The sequence below is a fragment of the Patagioenas fasciata genome, chromosome 30 (genome assembly GCF_037038585.1).
Source record: "Patagioenas fasciata isolate bPatFas1 chromosome 30, bPatFas1.hap1, whole genome shotgun sequence".
In the NCBI taxonomy this organism is placed as follows: domain Eukaryota; kingdom Metazoa; phylum Chordata; class Aves; order Columbiformes; family Columbidae; genus Patagioenas; species Patagioenas fasciata.
In genome coordinates, this window is record NC_092549.1 from 1,505,191 (window position 1) to 1,520,854 (window position 15,664).

Below are 15,664 nucleotides of genomic sequence, written 5' to 3' on the forward strand. Positions count from 1 at the left end.
GTGGGGGCTGGAATCTGGGCGGCATTGGGGCCTAATCCATTACTGTAGTGTGTGTCTCTCCTGATTTCATCTCGTTTTGCAACCAGGCAGGGTTTAAGAATCGCTGGAGCCCCTCTTATCAGTGGTTCTAGCCTTGCAGAATCACTTATGGCAGACACTGGGGTTGCGTTCTCTCCTCTTTCATACATTGCTTGTGTGCAGGCAGCTTTTGTAATAGCTGTCTGCATGTCATCAACAGGTTTTCTGAGGATCATCAAGGGTTCACCTCATTCCGTAACATCTGTTAGATTCAGCTCCAATAAGAGTTATTCGGTCACTGCCAGTTAGACAGACTCACCACAAATACTCTGTCTCAGTTTCACCTGGTTTTCTGCTGTACTTTTCCTGTAAATTTTCCAGTTGCACCAGATCCCAGGGAGTAACTCGCACATGAGGTCGCTGCGCACCACTGTTGGACTCAGCAGACGTTTCTGTTTAACAACAGGAATGGCTTCATATTCAGGGGAGTCCAAAGAAGACGAGGAATCATCCTCCCTTAGATCACTGTCATCAGGTTCACCCCGACCATTTCCCTTCGTTCTTCAGGGGACACAATTAGTTTCTTAATCCGTAGAATATCAGGGGAGTGAGGAACCTGCATAAGTATCATGTCATTTTTTTCCTCTAATTTTCTTTCCCCCTCCCTTTCTTCTTGTAGCTCTTTCTCCAGTTGCTCACTTTTCAAGGACAATAACAATTCAGCAGCCTTTTTACTTTCTATTACTGCCCTCAGATCTTGTTCTTCCTGATTCAAGGTTTTCCACTCCTCACAAGCACTTTCTAGGCAAGGACATAACACTTTGCAAATCATTCCCTTTCCAAGGCTGAACACCAGGACTGGCCACTGCCCCGCCCACTTTTTCAGAGTCAGGCTGACTCACCAGGAGCCCATGGGCAGAGGCACGGTTCTTCATCGGGTGCTCATCGAGCACCAGCCAAGGTTCTAGCTACAAAGCTGAAGGGTGGTCTCCTGGAAGCATAAAAGTGTCTCTGTGTGTGACAGTAGGGCTTGTATGAGAAATGGCTTTGATTTTGCTCAGAGAATTCTTTTTCAGCTTGTCATTGTCTTTTTCTCCTGTGACATTGTCCTCATGCGCACAGGCAGCAAATGCCCAACAGCAGCTCCATCACCCAGTTCCTCCTCCTGGCGTGCACAGATACACGGGAGCTGCAGATCTTGCACTTCTGGCTCTTCCTGGGCATCTACCTGGCTGCCCTCCTGGGCAACGGCCTCATCATCACCACCATAGCCTGTGACCGGCACCTCCACACCCCCATGTACTTCTTCCTGCTCAACCTCTCCTTCCTCGACCTGGGCTGAATCTCCACCACTCTTCCCAAATCCATGGCCAATTCCCTGTGGGACACCAGGGCCATTTCCTACACAGGGTGTGTTTCTCAAGTCTTTCTGTTCGTCTTTTTAGCTTCAGCAGAATATTGTCTCCTCACCGTCATGTCCTATGACCGCTACGTTGCCATCCGGAAACCCCTGCACTACGGGACCCTCCTGGGCAGCAGAGCTTGTGTCCACGCGGCAGCAGCTGCCTGGGCCACTGGGTTTCTCCATGCTCTGCTGCACACGGCCAGTTCATTTTCACCTCCACTGTGCAAGGGCAATGCCCTGGGCCAGTTCTTCTGTGAAATCCCCCAGATCCTCAAGCTCTCCTGCTCAGACACCCACCGCAGGGAAGTTTGGCTTCTTGTGATTAGTGCCTTTTTGTTCTTTGGCTGTTTTGTGTTGACCGTGGTGTCCTATGTGCAGATCTTGAGGGCCATGCTGAGGATCCCCTCTGAGCAGGGACGGCACAAAGCCTTTTCCACGTGCCTCCCTCACTTGGTCGTGGCCTCCCCGGTTTTGATCACTGCCATGTTTGCCAATCTGAAGCCCCCCTTGTTCTCCATCCAATCCCTGCACCTGGGGATGACAGTTCTCTACTCATTGGGGCCTCCAACATTGAACCCCCTCATCTACAGCATGAGGAACCGGGAGCTCAAGGATGCAGTGACTTCTTGACTGAGTGGCTGCGTAAATGAGGAGCTGGGCTCTATGTGTGTTGAAACAAATTAAAAGGTCTTGCAGCAGGTATTTTGTCCTGAGAACCTTTCACCAAGGCCTGTTGGGAGATGCAGGGACAGTTCCTGTGTGCATGGCTGGAGGGAATAGAGTCCAGCATGGCAGAACTTTCAGGGAGCACCAGTTCTTGTTCTTCCAGAGCTGTTCTCATTCCACTCCACACTCTCCTTCTCATCCCCTGTGTTGGTGCAAGGCCTGAGTGCTCTGGCAGCTTGGTCCCCGTCCTGCTGTGTGTCAGTGCTGTGAGCGCAGGCAGGGACAGGCAATGGGCACTGCTGTGACAGAGCTGGCCTCACAACAGCCTTTCTGTAAAGAAGGTTGGTCTCCTCAGGGCAGTGCTTGGAGGCTTAGGTCTTTTTTCAAATTTTTTCTTAAGAAAATGCCCACTTAAATGGCCCAGAGTTGCAAACAGCAGGGTACAGTTAAGCAGTGCGGGTGTGCAGGCTGGGGCACACAGCAGTGTCCTCTCACAGCCAGGCCTCCTGCAAGAGACCTGCAGGACCTGCAGAGCAGGGTCTGTGCTGTGCACGTGTGTGCTGGACGCCCTGGGAAATCTGCCTCAGGGCATCGTCATGGACCAGTCCCTCACAGACACCATTTTTAACACCAGCCTCTCACCCCAGCTCCGAGAGGTCCTTTGTCCTTCCATGGAGGGACACTGAATGAGTAGGTCAGAAGTCCGTGTTTGCATTGTGCAGATGACATGTGAGCATGCACTTCTGTTGTGGTTTCACCCGAGCTGGCGATACCACCGTGGTAGCCGCTCTCTGAGGTTTACATCACTTTTCTTTACATCAGTCTTCTCCACTCAAGTTTGCACCTGACTGTTAGAGCTTCTTTGCAGGAATTCCTGCCTACTTTCCTTGAAGAACTCAATGTAAACAGGCACAGATGGTTTTTGGTTTTAATTGGGTGGTTTGACCACAGGGTGTTCCACATCCAGTGGACCAGACCCTACGGCCACAGCAGTGGCCCCAGCCCCCCCGGTGCTGCCAACGTCCAGCCCCAGCCCCCCCGGTGCTGCAGCATCCAAGCTCTCCCTTCCATCCCGTGCGACAGCTCCACCTCGCCTGCCCTGCCCAGCCCTCCTGCCCAGCCCGGACCCTTCTGCCCAGCACCGCAGCCAACAGCACTCCCAGCACCCACCACCCCTGTGCCCCGGCACATACGGCACTGGGCAGAACCAGGGGCTGTCGGTGATGGGCGCCAGCTCGGGGGTGCCCATGGACACCTCCCCCGGCCCAGCACGGCTCCCTCTCCCCTACACAGGGCTGCAGAGAGCACCATGCGGCTGCCGGTTTGACCCCCGGGTGTTCCACATCCAGTGGACCATCCCCTACGGCCACCAGGGCACAGCGGTGGCCCCAGCCCCACCGGTGCTGCCAACATCCATCCCCGGCTACCCGCACATCCAGGGGCAATGGGCACCGATCAGCGTTCCCAGCACGGCCACTGCCGCGGGGGCACCTGGAGGCGGGAACATCCCCCGGAGCAGCCCCTCTGCTGCCCTGCTCAATGAAGCCCCTGAGAACCCCACCGATGGCTCTGACGTATCTGAGGAGATGCTCCTGCTAGAGGCCCATTGGCTGTTTGGTGTCACACCAGCTACAGTGCGGGTCACTGAGGATGGTCCCAGAAGCAGCCCCACGCCTGGGGACCTGGGTGACAGCGGCACAGAGGGGAGTGCGGTGGCCCCATCACCTCTGGAGCTGCCAATGGCCGTCGATGGGCAGCGGGCATCGCTTAACATCCCAGGCACTTCAGCCACCGTGGGGGCATCTCCGGGCAGCACCAGCCCCTCTGTTAGATGTGATCTAGGTAGTGACTATATAAGCAAATCCTATAGGAATAGGACTGAAATAGATTTTCCTGGTCCTTGGGGCATTTCCTTAATGTTATGCAATTTTTCTAATAAACTTCCCAGATTTCCATTTTAAGTTATTATAGAGTAAATAGCTTCTATTTTTTACTGAAAGGATATTTGCAGAATATCCGACTCGGTGCAAGTGACGTGTATCAAACTTGCCTTCCAGCTGGAAAACGCTAAACTGTCCTCTGACCAAAACGACAAAGCGGCCGGTGCGGCGCGAGAGGAGCTGAAAGAGGCTCGAATGAGAATAGAAGCTCTCAGCTACCAGCTCTCTGGCCTTCAGAAACAGGTAAAGGCACTCATAGCTAATCCAGAGCACTGCGGTGTTTGCATGGATTGACATTTCCGTCCCTTTGTGTTCCCTGAATTTTGCAGAGAGAAATCTTGACGTTCATTTGGGAGGGAGATGGATTTTTGAACGTTTTTACTGTACCACATAGATGCCAACTCTGTTTTTCACAGGCCAGCACCGCGGAAGATCACATTGGCGAGCTGGAGGAAATGATGGCTGGCGAGCAGGAGAAGTTCAGGAAGATGCTGGATGCAAAGGAGAGGGAGATGACAGACATGAGGGACCAGATGCAGCAGCAACCGACCGAGTACCAGGAGCTGCTCGACGTTACATTAGCACTCAGCACTTACGGGAAACTCCTGAAAGGAGAAGAGGGCGACATTAGAAGCTGCTGCTCAGCCTTCCAATGCGCACCTCGCCCTGCGTGGGGGACTCAGAACTTGGCAGATTTGCCAGAGCTCGATGCTCCTCTCTGGGAGCTCCCAGCACTGCAAACACACTCCTTCTCCTCCCTTGTTTCAGTGAAGCAGTTGACTTTCCTGCCAGCCTCGCGCAGTAGTGTTGGCGGAAAAAGGACGAGAGTGATGAGTCTTGAAGTGGATCATGCGGTGTCCAAAAGGCTGGAGCGCCTTCTGGCCTGTTTCTGAGCCCCTGGTGTGGGCAGAGGTGCGCGCTCTGCCGGGGAGGAGCCCCTGCCCCGCGGCTGGTGCCTGGGGAGGCCCTGCAGCCGCAGCTGCGGGAGGTGCCAGGCGGTGCCAGCCCCATTGTTGCGCGACCCCGCACGGCCCCGTGTCACAAAGGGGGTCCCAGGCCCGGGTGCTCATAAGGGGCGTCCCCCGGCAGCTCCTGCTGTGCTCTCGCACTGAGCTGGCGGCTGTGCTGGCGAGCGTGAGCGCGGGCTGAGCTCGACGGCGGAGCCACTCAGCTCCTCGCTGTCTGCGATTCCTTCTATATTCTTCTTTTCTTCTGGAAATTACGTCCTTTGTTTTCTCCCTCCCCTTCCTGACAACTCCAGTTTGTGGAAAAGGTAGTGCTTCGTTTCCCTTGAGACAGGGGATGGCGTAGAGAGAGAGAGGGTAGAAGTGTGGGTTGGCCTGTACCTTCCTCGGTGTCCACTGGGCTCTCCCGTTGGGGTTTGGGTAGATGCAGGCTGTCAGCGTAATTCCTGTTTCCTAGTTATCTTTTCTGTAGCACACCCAAAGAGGGCCAAGTCTAGGCTCACCACTCGAGGGCTTTCCTTATCCAAACAAGGAGATCTCCTTTAAAATCTGATTTCCTTGCAGGCACCGGTGTCAGAATGGCTCTGCCAGAAAGGGACCTGTACCCTCTGCAGAAGATTTGCGCGGCGTGGCAGCAAACACGCAGTGTTGGAGGAGGCCTCTACAACCTGAACAATACCTGCTTCCTCAATTCCGTCCTGCAGTGTTTGACGTACACCCCACCGCTGGCCAACTACTTGCTGTCTCGCCAGCACAGCCAGTCCTGTGAGTCCTTGCTACGCGTTCTTTTACACCTCTTGGGCAGCTCTAAATGATGAAGAAACCACAGTGACTCTGGGAAAACAGCTCTGAGGACGAGATGTAGAGGATGGAGAAGGGAGAGCGGACGTCGTACCTGTAACCCGGGGGGGTGGCTTGGTGTTTTTCTTCCTTGAAGATTTTCCCAGCCGTGCGTATTTCACTTGGACTGCTTCCTTCTTTCCCTCCCCTCTTAGGTGCAAACGAAGGCTTCTGCATGATGTGTACGATGGAAGTGCACGTGGAGGAGGTCCTGTCTTGCTCGGGCAGTGCCGTGGCACCTGTGGATGTTGTCAGCGAGCTGCCACGTGAGTCATTTCAGACGGTTTCATGTGGAGGTATTTTTCATTGCTGAAGAACCCCGTGTGTAACTGTTTTTTCCGGGTTCCAGTTAAGGAGGAGAGCTTTTAGAAGGGTCAGTTTTCTTTCCTTTTTTGGTGAGATTAATGTGAAAACCTTCTTCTTCCTCCTCAGGAATAGGAGATTTCCGGTTTGGCGCCCAGGAAGACGCGCACGAATTCTTCGGCTGTGCCGTGGGCGCCATGCAGACAGCTTGTTTGAGCAGCAGCAACGAGTAAGCTTGAGCACATGACCATGGAAATGTTCTCTAGCCCTCTCGACTCCTTCCTTTAAATTACCAGCGAAACCCGCTCTCCGGGGCTCTCCTAACAAGGAAAACTCTTGCAAGAGCGAGCTCTCTGCCTTCCACCTTCTGAGCCGCGATTACCGTTTCTTTCCAGCTGGGACACATCTCAAGGCAGCACAGTCATTGACCAGGTCTTTGGAGGACTTCTAAGATCCAGAGGTAATTTTAAAAAGTATCCCTGTCCTTAGAACGGTCTGTGGCTCTTCCTCTCTTTGTGTTAAACTGCTTTTTGCAGGCAGCAGCATGGCCAGGCTGCACTGGTCAATTACATGGGCAGAGTCAGTGTCCGTCGCAACCTGAGAACCTTTTCTCTTTGCCTTCCAGTAACATGCTGGAGCTGCAAAGCTGTTTCAGACACCTATGAGGCATTCCTTGATATTCCTTTGGATATCAAGGTAAGATGTTTGGAAATGGTGGTGCAAAACGTTTCAAGGTCCCTGCAGGGGCCTCATTTATCTCCAGAAAACTCCATTGACTTCAAACTGCAGGTTGTTACCACGCAAGATGGTGGTGGATGGGAAGGGAACTGGACTTGTGTGCTCCTTCCGTAGAAGCCCTGTAAATGGTCTCCCTGCGCTGGGTGCCGGCTGGGCAAAGAGCAAGGATGCTGTCGACAGCCATGATGACGCTGTCCTACCGCCCTGCTTTGGACTCCTCAGTACGCACGTGATTGCTGGAGGGGTGGCTTTTGTGGCTTTTGCTGGTTTTGACCAGGCAGAGCACAGGACACTCTGGTGCTGCCCAGGAGTAGCTGTTTATTGGGTTGACGCTGGCACCACATGGGGAGCTATTTCTTGGGATTTTGAGTTTCCAGGAGCTCAGTGCTCTCCTTTCTTTCTCATCCAGGCAGCCTCATCTGTCACCGGAGCTCTGGAGGACTTTGTCAGACCCGAGCATCTGGATGGCAAAACCAGCTATAAATGTAGCAAGTAAGATCTTTACTAATGACACCTTCATAGTAGATACTGGGTTACGGTTTTGCACGTCTGGAAGCAGTCGTTAGGTTTGGACATCACTGAGAAACCCAGTCGTGACACAGCTTGGGGATTTTTCTGTTTGTTTGGTTTTCTTCCCCGTACAACTAAACCTCCTGAATCATCCACAACTTGGAATAAAATGCATTTGTTTCTAAGATGGGTACATTTTTCTTCCCTTCTGCCTGAACTGGGCAAAACAAGCCTTAACTCAACCCTACATGGATGGGGGGTGGAGTGTGGGCAAGACAGGTTGCAACCGTTGGGTCTGTGTTTTCAAGGTGTGAACAGCGGGTCAGTGCATCCAAGAGGCTTACGATCCATCAGTCCTCCAATGTCCTGACCGTGTGCTTGAAGAGATTCGATCCTCTCTCTGCCAGAAAGATTAGCAAGGTATGTAAACAATGCACAGCCACGTTGTCTACTTGGAAGGAGTCCTTTCCCAAAGGAGAATGCTTGTTTTGGAAGTTCTTCGTGTCTGCACACGATGGCTATGGGGTGCAGCTGTCTGAGAAAAAGACTTGCAACAGCTCTGCCCTGCTCTTCCCCTGTGGCCAGAGGAAAGTTCCAGGGTGAAGATGAGCACCTGGGTGCTCATAAAGAGCTGGTTCGGCCGAGAACAGTTTTCTGCCACTTTGGTGATGGCACGGCAACACCTGTTTCTGACGAAATGAGAAGATCCTTTGACAGGATTTTCTCAGGCTGCTTCCCAAAGACTCTCAGGACAATTTGGGAATCCTCTTGGTCTCTCCTTAGGTCGTGTGGTACCCAGAATATTTGGACCTTGGCAAATACACATCTGAAGCAGATGGAGGACCACTCCTCTACTCCTTGTATGCCGTCCTGGTCCATGAAGGCCGCAGCTGTCAGCAAGGACACTATTACTGCTTTGTAAAGGTAAAAGTGTGGTTTGCATTGGTCTATCGTGTCCTTCAGTGACATACTGCCTGTGGTTTTGTTTTAAAAAGCCTGCCGTTCATCTGAAGACAGAATTGCTTTGCTTTGCAGGCCAGCGATGGACGGTGGTACAAGATGGACGATGCGTCTGTGGTGCCGTGCGACATCCAGACGGTTCTCGGCCAGCGCGCATATTTACTCTTCTATGTCAGGTAAGAACAAGTGTGAAAGGGTGTTCAGAATACACTCCCTCTCCTGTTACTGATCTTGTCGTTGCTGTTCTTCTCCGGTGGGTTTTGCTTTCTGTCCTAAGAGAGAAAGACTGAGCTGAGTTCTGTCTGCTCTGCAGATGGCCCCGTCCTTTCTTCTTCTTCCTTGTTTGGCACTAATCTGTTGTGCTTGCGTAAATTGCTATCTGTTTGCTCTCTGGGCCTGGCTGGCTGTGAAAAGAGATGAAACGGGGGTCCGAGCGGGTGGAAAGATGAATTCCTGCTCTGACTGGCAGAGCACGATCTAATTTCCAGCTTCCAGTCCTGGTTCAGCCTTCTGCTGTGTCATATCAAGTGCTGCCAGAAGATGCCAGGATGAGAGTGAAGCCACGTGGAGGCTGCCAGAACAACCCTAGACTAAGATCCCTGTTGTTTCTCCAGGCACCACGATTTGACCCCTGGAGCGGGCGCTGAACGCCAAGAGACACAGAGCACTGGGTTGGCAAAGTCGGTTCAAGAGCCGAAGAGTCCATTTTCTGAAGGCTTCGTGGCACCGAGAAAGCCAGAAGATGAAGCAAATACGCAGAGGACCCACAGGAACGGAAGCCCACGGGACTGGGCAGCGCCTCGCCCTCAGCGCTGCCCCACGAAGAGAGGGCACTCTGCCACTGAGGAGGGGGAGAAGCTGGACGGGAGCCACCCAGACTGTCCGCCTGCCAAGCACAGGTGCGCCGGCCCTGTGCAAACGCAGAAGCGTGCTCCCCGTCAGCTGCGGCGTGGCCGTGGGATCCTGCGCTGCTCTTCCCACAGGGACAGAAACAGCTCTGCTTATGGCAGAAGATCCATTTGGGAAAGGCTGTACAGCTCGAGCGGCCGCCGAGCAGACGGGCACCCTGGGTCGCGATGGGAGCAGCAGCCTGGGAAAGACTCCCTTGAAAAACAACGTGTGCTCCCCCCAGTGCCCGTTTGCCCAGAGGTTGCAAACAAAAAGCCACCGTGCAGAAAGAGAAAACACTGCTGCGCAGAGGAGGGTGAAAGTGCACCCAAAAGAAAGCAGTGAAGGACAGAAGTGAGCCCTCTGGTGATCCAGCCTTGAAAGGGAAATGCCAGAAAAGGAAGAAGATCACAAAATCCAAAGAGAGCACTGGAGAGGAGGACTGCAAAGGAGGCTGTGTTTGCAGCCTCGCCTGGCAATGTTGCCAGCCCCTCTGCCAGGTGTTCCAGTGCACGGCTTATGGACAGAAGCGTTCAGTACTCGTGACTGAAATTACCATCGAAACTGGCAAGAGACCGTCAGAAGCCACAGGCAAACATTCTCAAGAGGATGCTGACCACAATAAAATTGCCATCATAGCCAAACCCGGTCCTAAGTGGTGCATCTGATTTCCCTAGAGAGTTTGATGACTCAGGAAAGAATGGAGGAGCTTGATTTGGGTTTTGTTTGGTTGTTTACTTATTTAAGTTTTTTAAATTTCAGACTTCATCGATGCAAGCAGCCTTGTGAGCTAGAAGGGCAGAAGCTTTCTACAGCTGCTGAGCATATTAAATTAGCATCTAGAGTTCTCAGTGCAAATGTGCCGAAGCACAGAGCATCTCCAGAGCTACTCGATTAGAGACTCAGGTGCTTGCGTTCTCCTGGCAAACATGGACAGTAGTGTTGGGGAAAAAAAGACAGCAGTGATGAGTCTTGAGGATGATATTGGAGTGTCCTACGGGTTCAAGCAGCTTCTGGCCCTCTCCTGACTGCTGTAGTTTGTTGTTCCTTTTGTTGTTTTCCCCCTTTTCTTAAACACACCATCACAGAGGTGCCACCGCTGATTGGCTCAGCCTTGGCCAGGTCTGTGTTGGAGCCGGCTGGACTTGGCTCTATGGGACACAGTAGAACCACCACACAGAGGCCACCCCTGTCACCCTTTTGTAGCTTTTTCCACCGAGGAGGGAGGTTGGGGGGGTCCACTGCTCGGGGCCTGGCTGAGCATCAGTCAGTTGGTGGGGAGCAAGTGTTTTCATCTGCATCACTTGTCTTTCTTGGGTTTTGTTTCTCTATTTGCCTTTTCATTACAATTTGTAATTATTATCATTATTTCACTTTGATTATTCAACGCTTTTGATCTCAACCCACAAGTTTTCCCAGTTTTATTCTGATTCTCGTGGGGTCATGGGCACCAAACCCAGCTTGGGTGGGAACCACCCCTTGTGTTCAGGGCCCAAAGCGCCATCTGTAGCATCTGCCTGTCCTTTTGAGTGCCCAGAGCCTCCTTCTTAGAGCCCAAACCCTCACTTTTAGAGTCCTGGCATGTCTTCCATCACCCACGGCCTTTGCTTAGAGCTCACAGCTTCATTTTTAAGTGTACCTCGTTGCCTGGCAACAACCACCCAGAAGTCGGTGTGGGAGTCAGGACAGCCAATGGCATTTGAGGAGGTGGGGAGAAGGTCCGTGATTGATATGTAACCAACCAATAAACTTTGAGGCTGTAGGGGAGGGGGCAAGGGTTGAAAGGCTGGGCACTGTGAAGGGCAGGCCATGCTGGCTCCACCAATCATACCTGGAAGGAGAGTGGCACATGGATGATTGACAGGCTTTCTGACCAATCTTTTGATGGGAGAAGCAAGGGTTCAGTCCCAGGCAGCCGCCCAGAGGAAAGGCCAAGCAGCCCCGGCCCCAGGCCCAGGGCCTCTGTCCCCACTCCCTCGCCTCCCCCTCGGCCACCCCCATGTTCTAGAGCCCCCGTCTCCAGGTCTCCACTGCATGTGGAACACCCTGGGACCGAAGCAGCAGCCGCACAGTGCTCTCTGCACTCCCCCTGTGTGGGGGAGTGGGAGCCATGCTGGGCCGGGGGGACCCTCCATGGGCACCCCCTGCGCCGACCCCCATCACCAACAGCCCCCGGCTCTGCCCAGGCACATGGGCATCCCCATGGGGTGAGCTGCTGAGCAAGGAACGGGGCTGCAAAGGGTAAGGAGACTCACTTCTGGGAGAGGAAATGGGAGAGATGGCCCCAGGGACGGGGGAAATTCTCTGGAAATGGGATTTTCTGGGCACGCATCAGCCGGGCCAGGGCAGGGGTGGTGGGTGCTGGGAGTGCCCGGGGTCGGGGATGGCGAACGGGCCGAAGGTGCCGGGGTGTCCAAGCAGCCAGGGGTGCCGTACCTGCTGGTGGGGCCTGGGGGCCGGGGGTGCCCAGGCTGCAGGGAAGGGCTGCTCCTGCCCGGGCAGTGGGCACAGGGGGGCTGAGCCTGCAAGAGAGGCAGGAGCCATGGCCGGCGCTCACCTCCGCTCTTGCCCCCAGGAGCGTCCCAGGCTGCAGGGGTCGGGGTGGGTCCCTACCTGGGGTGCAGAAGCTCTGGGGGACCACAAACGGCTGCAAGAGCTGCAGAACCGGGGGGGCCTGGGGGCCGTGCACTGGGAGCCGCAGTGGTGGCTGCGCCACGGTCCTTCCGGCCGTTGGTATCTAAGGACTCTTTGGGGCAGCAGGCAATGTTGGGGCTCCCCGTGTTCCACCCCAGCCCAAGAGCCTCCCCAGCTCCTCCTGGGCAGGGAAAGGGTTCAGGGGGCTGGGCTGCCCCCGGCTCCCACAGGCGACTCCCAGGGGCTGGGGCTGCAAGTGCCTTTGGCTGGAAGCCTTGGGCCGTTCCCAGAGCTGGGACATCCTTGGCATGGGGGGACTTGGTGGGACGAGTCCCACGCCTGCAGTGCTGGGCAGGAGGGTCCGGGCTGGCAGGAGGGGTGGGCAGGGCAGGCGAGGTGGAGCTGTCACACGGGATGGAAGGGAGAGCTTGGATGCTGCAGCCCTTCCAGTCAGACGTGAGGGGGCTCAGAGCCTCTGGGGGACAACTTCCTCCCAGAAGAAGCTTAAAGAACATTTTTTAAATAAGTACCAAGGCCTCATATTTGTTCTGAAATGGTTTGGTTTATTTTCAGGGAATACTGTTTAATTTAATTGTCTTAGCTGTCGGGCATTAGAACAGGCTGCCCAGGGCAGTGGTGGAGTCGTATTATTCAGGATCATTCCGTGATCGTTTCTGTGTGCAGTTTGATTTCCCAGCCAGCCTGGGTGTGCAGGATCTTTGGTTCCCACACGAGGGCTCTGTCCGCATTGGCAAAGGCCACACGTCGGGTTTTCTAGCAGAGCCCATCCCGACCCAGCCCGGCCCAGGGAGATCATGGACAAACTGAGCCCCAGGCCCGGGCAGAGCTCGGTTGGTGCGGGGGTGGTTGGGGGTGACTGGACCCATCACTGCCCGGGCCGGGGCTGGTGGTGCCGGGGCTGTGGGCGCTGCCAAGGCCGCGGCTCCGCTCGGGCCGCAGGGACTGGGGTCAGTCCCGTTATTTCTGCTGGTGGGTGGCGATTCTGGTCAATACGCTGCAGCTGGTGGGGCTGTCGCGTCTGGGCCGATGTCGGAGCTTTGGCTCGTTGTCTCCCCAGGCAGCTCCAGCCCTGGGACGTCTCTTTCCATAGATCGCCGCACACAACCCGGGATCCGCGGGTTTGGTTTGTGGGCACCGATGGCAGCAGATCAAGGGATCCACCAGCCGCTCGGTGGCCACCACGTATCCAGGTTCTGATGATCTGCCAGACTTTGGAAGCGCCTGTTCTAAATGAATGGTCTCTCGGGGAATCTTCAGATCTTAATTCAGCCCATTTCTCTGCGAGAGAGCAGAACCCAGCTAGAATGTGGCTGCACGCTGCTTTTTCAGGTCAAAGATGAGTAGGGGCAAGTTTTTATAAGCTTCTTACTCGCCCTTAAGAGAAATAGGGGAGAAACACCAGCACAGAGCGTTTGATGTGATGCTGAGGGTCCCTGCAATCAGTTTCCTGTGTACACTCAGAAATTGCTTTGGACTGCACGTATAATATATAATCAATTTTGTGGTTTGCATTGAGGTTTTTTGTTTGTTTTCTTGGGGTTTTGTGTTTGTTGTTGGTTTTTTTTTTCAGGTTCCTTTTGCAGAGGCCAGCAAGAACTTGATGACATGAACCCAGACATTTGGACTCAATGGAGCACTTTTGTCCTGTGCTAGAAACACATTGGCATGGGAAAGGAAAAGAAAGACAGGAAGAAGAAAGAATGACAAAGCAAGATAAGATGAAAAGAGCAAGGGGGAGACGAGAGGGGGTGATGTATCCCCCTGTAAGCAGCTGAAGCAGGGGATCAACCATGAGATTCAACACTTAATGAGCCAAATCCCACCCTGAAAATAAAATGTATGTTATACCTCTTCCTTTATTTTTGCGCGGGGAACATCTCTGCTTTTTTTGTCACCTCTTTTTCCAGAGAGGATTTTTAATGCTGCATTTTGAGCATTTGCAGGAGCATGAAACCATGTGGATTCTCTGCAAATTTGCCCCTAGAAAGACCGAACAAGCCAATTGTCATTTTTATGGCTGGATGCAACAGGTTTGACGTTTCCTGCATCAGCAGCTCTGCTTCTCTCACCTCTGGGAGCAGCGCCAAGACCCAAAGAGCTGCTCAAAATAAAACAAACCCAAAATCAACCAGCAACTTGCAAATTGCAAATGAGTCCCATCCTTGCTCTCTGCTGTTGCTTAGAAGCAAGTAGGAAATAAATAAATAAATATCTATATATACATATATTTATATTAGTATGTGCCAGCACCAGCATGTCTCTGGCACCAGGAGGAGGAACCTGCTTTCCTCAATGGGTAAAGACCTTCAGACACCTCCTTTCCTCCCCCCAGGTCACTTGAACATCTGGAAAGCAGCAGCTGTGCGTTGGGAAGCAGCTCTTGGGGCCGGTGCAGCCAGCGGAAGAGCAGAGCACGAAGCGGGGGCCGTGACAGCCGGGGCACGACAACGAGTGTGGGGTTTGAGCTGTGACTCCAGCCACAGGAACCACCGCTGCTGCAGGTCCCTGAGCTCGCTTTTGCTCCGTGGGGGACAAAATGAACCTCTAGGTCTAAATCCTGATGGCACGAGGGCAGGGACCGGCCGTGGCGCTGAGCACCGTCTACACCAGCCCAGAGGTGCCGCCGCGCTCGGCCCCCGGCGCCTGCGTGAAGTTTCCCGGTGAGTGAACGTGTTGGTGCTGTTTCTCTGCTCATCCCGGCCCCGTGGGATTGGTGATGGGTGGGGGCTGGAGGAGCAAGTGTCCCGATGCTGCCAGACCCCTGCCCTGCAGGGAAGCACAGGGACAATGGATTTTTTGTATTGAAGACTGAGGCAAAGAAAACATTAAACGTCTTGGCTTTGTCTATGTCCCTCTTTGTGAGGTGACCATGTTCATCAACGTTATTTCTGGCTTGCCTTTTGCTATTAACTTATTTTTAAAAGCCCTTCTTATTGTCTCTCACAGTACTGGCCAGTTTCAACTCTAATTGACCTTTGCCCGCATGCATTTCCTCCCTACAGTGGCGAGCAGCATCTCTGTAGTCCTCCCATGACTCCTGACTTTCTTTCCACTGACCGTAAACATTCTTTTTTTACTGTCGTTCAAGAAGAAGACCCCTGCTCAGCCAAGCTGTCTTTTTGCCTTGCCTGCTTGACTTCTGACATTATGGAATCTCCTGGTTCTGTGCTTTTAGGAAGTCACCCTGCAGCTCGCCCCCACCACCCCACTACCAAAACCTTGCCATGTAAACCAAATATAATCATTAGCACCCCTTGTATCCTTTATCCCAGGTCTTTTGTGGATCCCTATTTGGCATCTCACAGTCCTGAGATACATATCTTCCTTGTTATGTTCTCAAAGTGCATGAAATACGGCAATAGTTTATTTACTTGAAGATTAACTTAATCACATCATAAAAATGTCTGTTTTCTCTATTGAAGTGATCAGCCCAGGTGTACATTCGCTTTGAAAACATGAGTGATATGAATTCCATGATTGTGTGGCTGCATGCAAGGGAAAATATTTTTAGATGCAGATTTAAATATAGTTTAAAATATACAAGGGAGCAGAGAGATAGATTATGGATTGTACTAGTAAAATAAATTACCATGAGCATTCAGACCTTTATTTTTGTTTATTTTTATTATTTCAGGAATTCTCCATGGAGAATAGCAAGTAGAGTTGCAACCCTGGACTTTGGCAGGGCTAATTTCGGCCTTTTCAAGCAATTGCTGGGGGAAATCCCACGGGCAAGACTGCTTGAAGGAAAAGGGGCCCAAGAGAGCTGGATCGCA

General features: G+C 53.1%; 1 long non-coding RNA gene across 1 annotated transcript; it reads left to right on the forward strand.

Moving 5' to 3' along the window:
• Nucleotides 1-11,137: 11,137 nt before the first annotated feature.
• On the forward strand, nt 11,138-15,430 carry LOC136113002 (uncharacterized). The gene is made up of 3 exons (XR_010652951.2): nt 11,138-11,474; nt 12,946-13,725; nt 14,221-15,430. It is a non-coding gene; the product is annotated as an uncharacterized lncRNA (long non-coding RNA).
• The last annotated feature ends 234 nt before the right edge of the window (nt 15,431-15,664 follow it).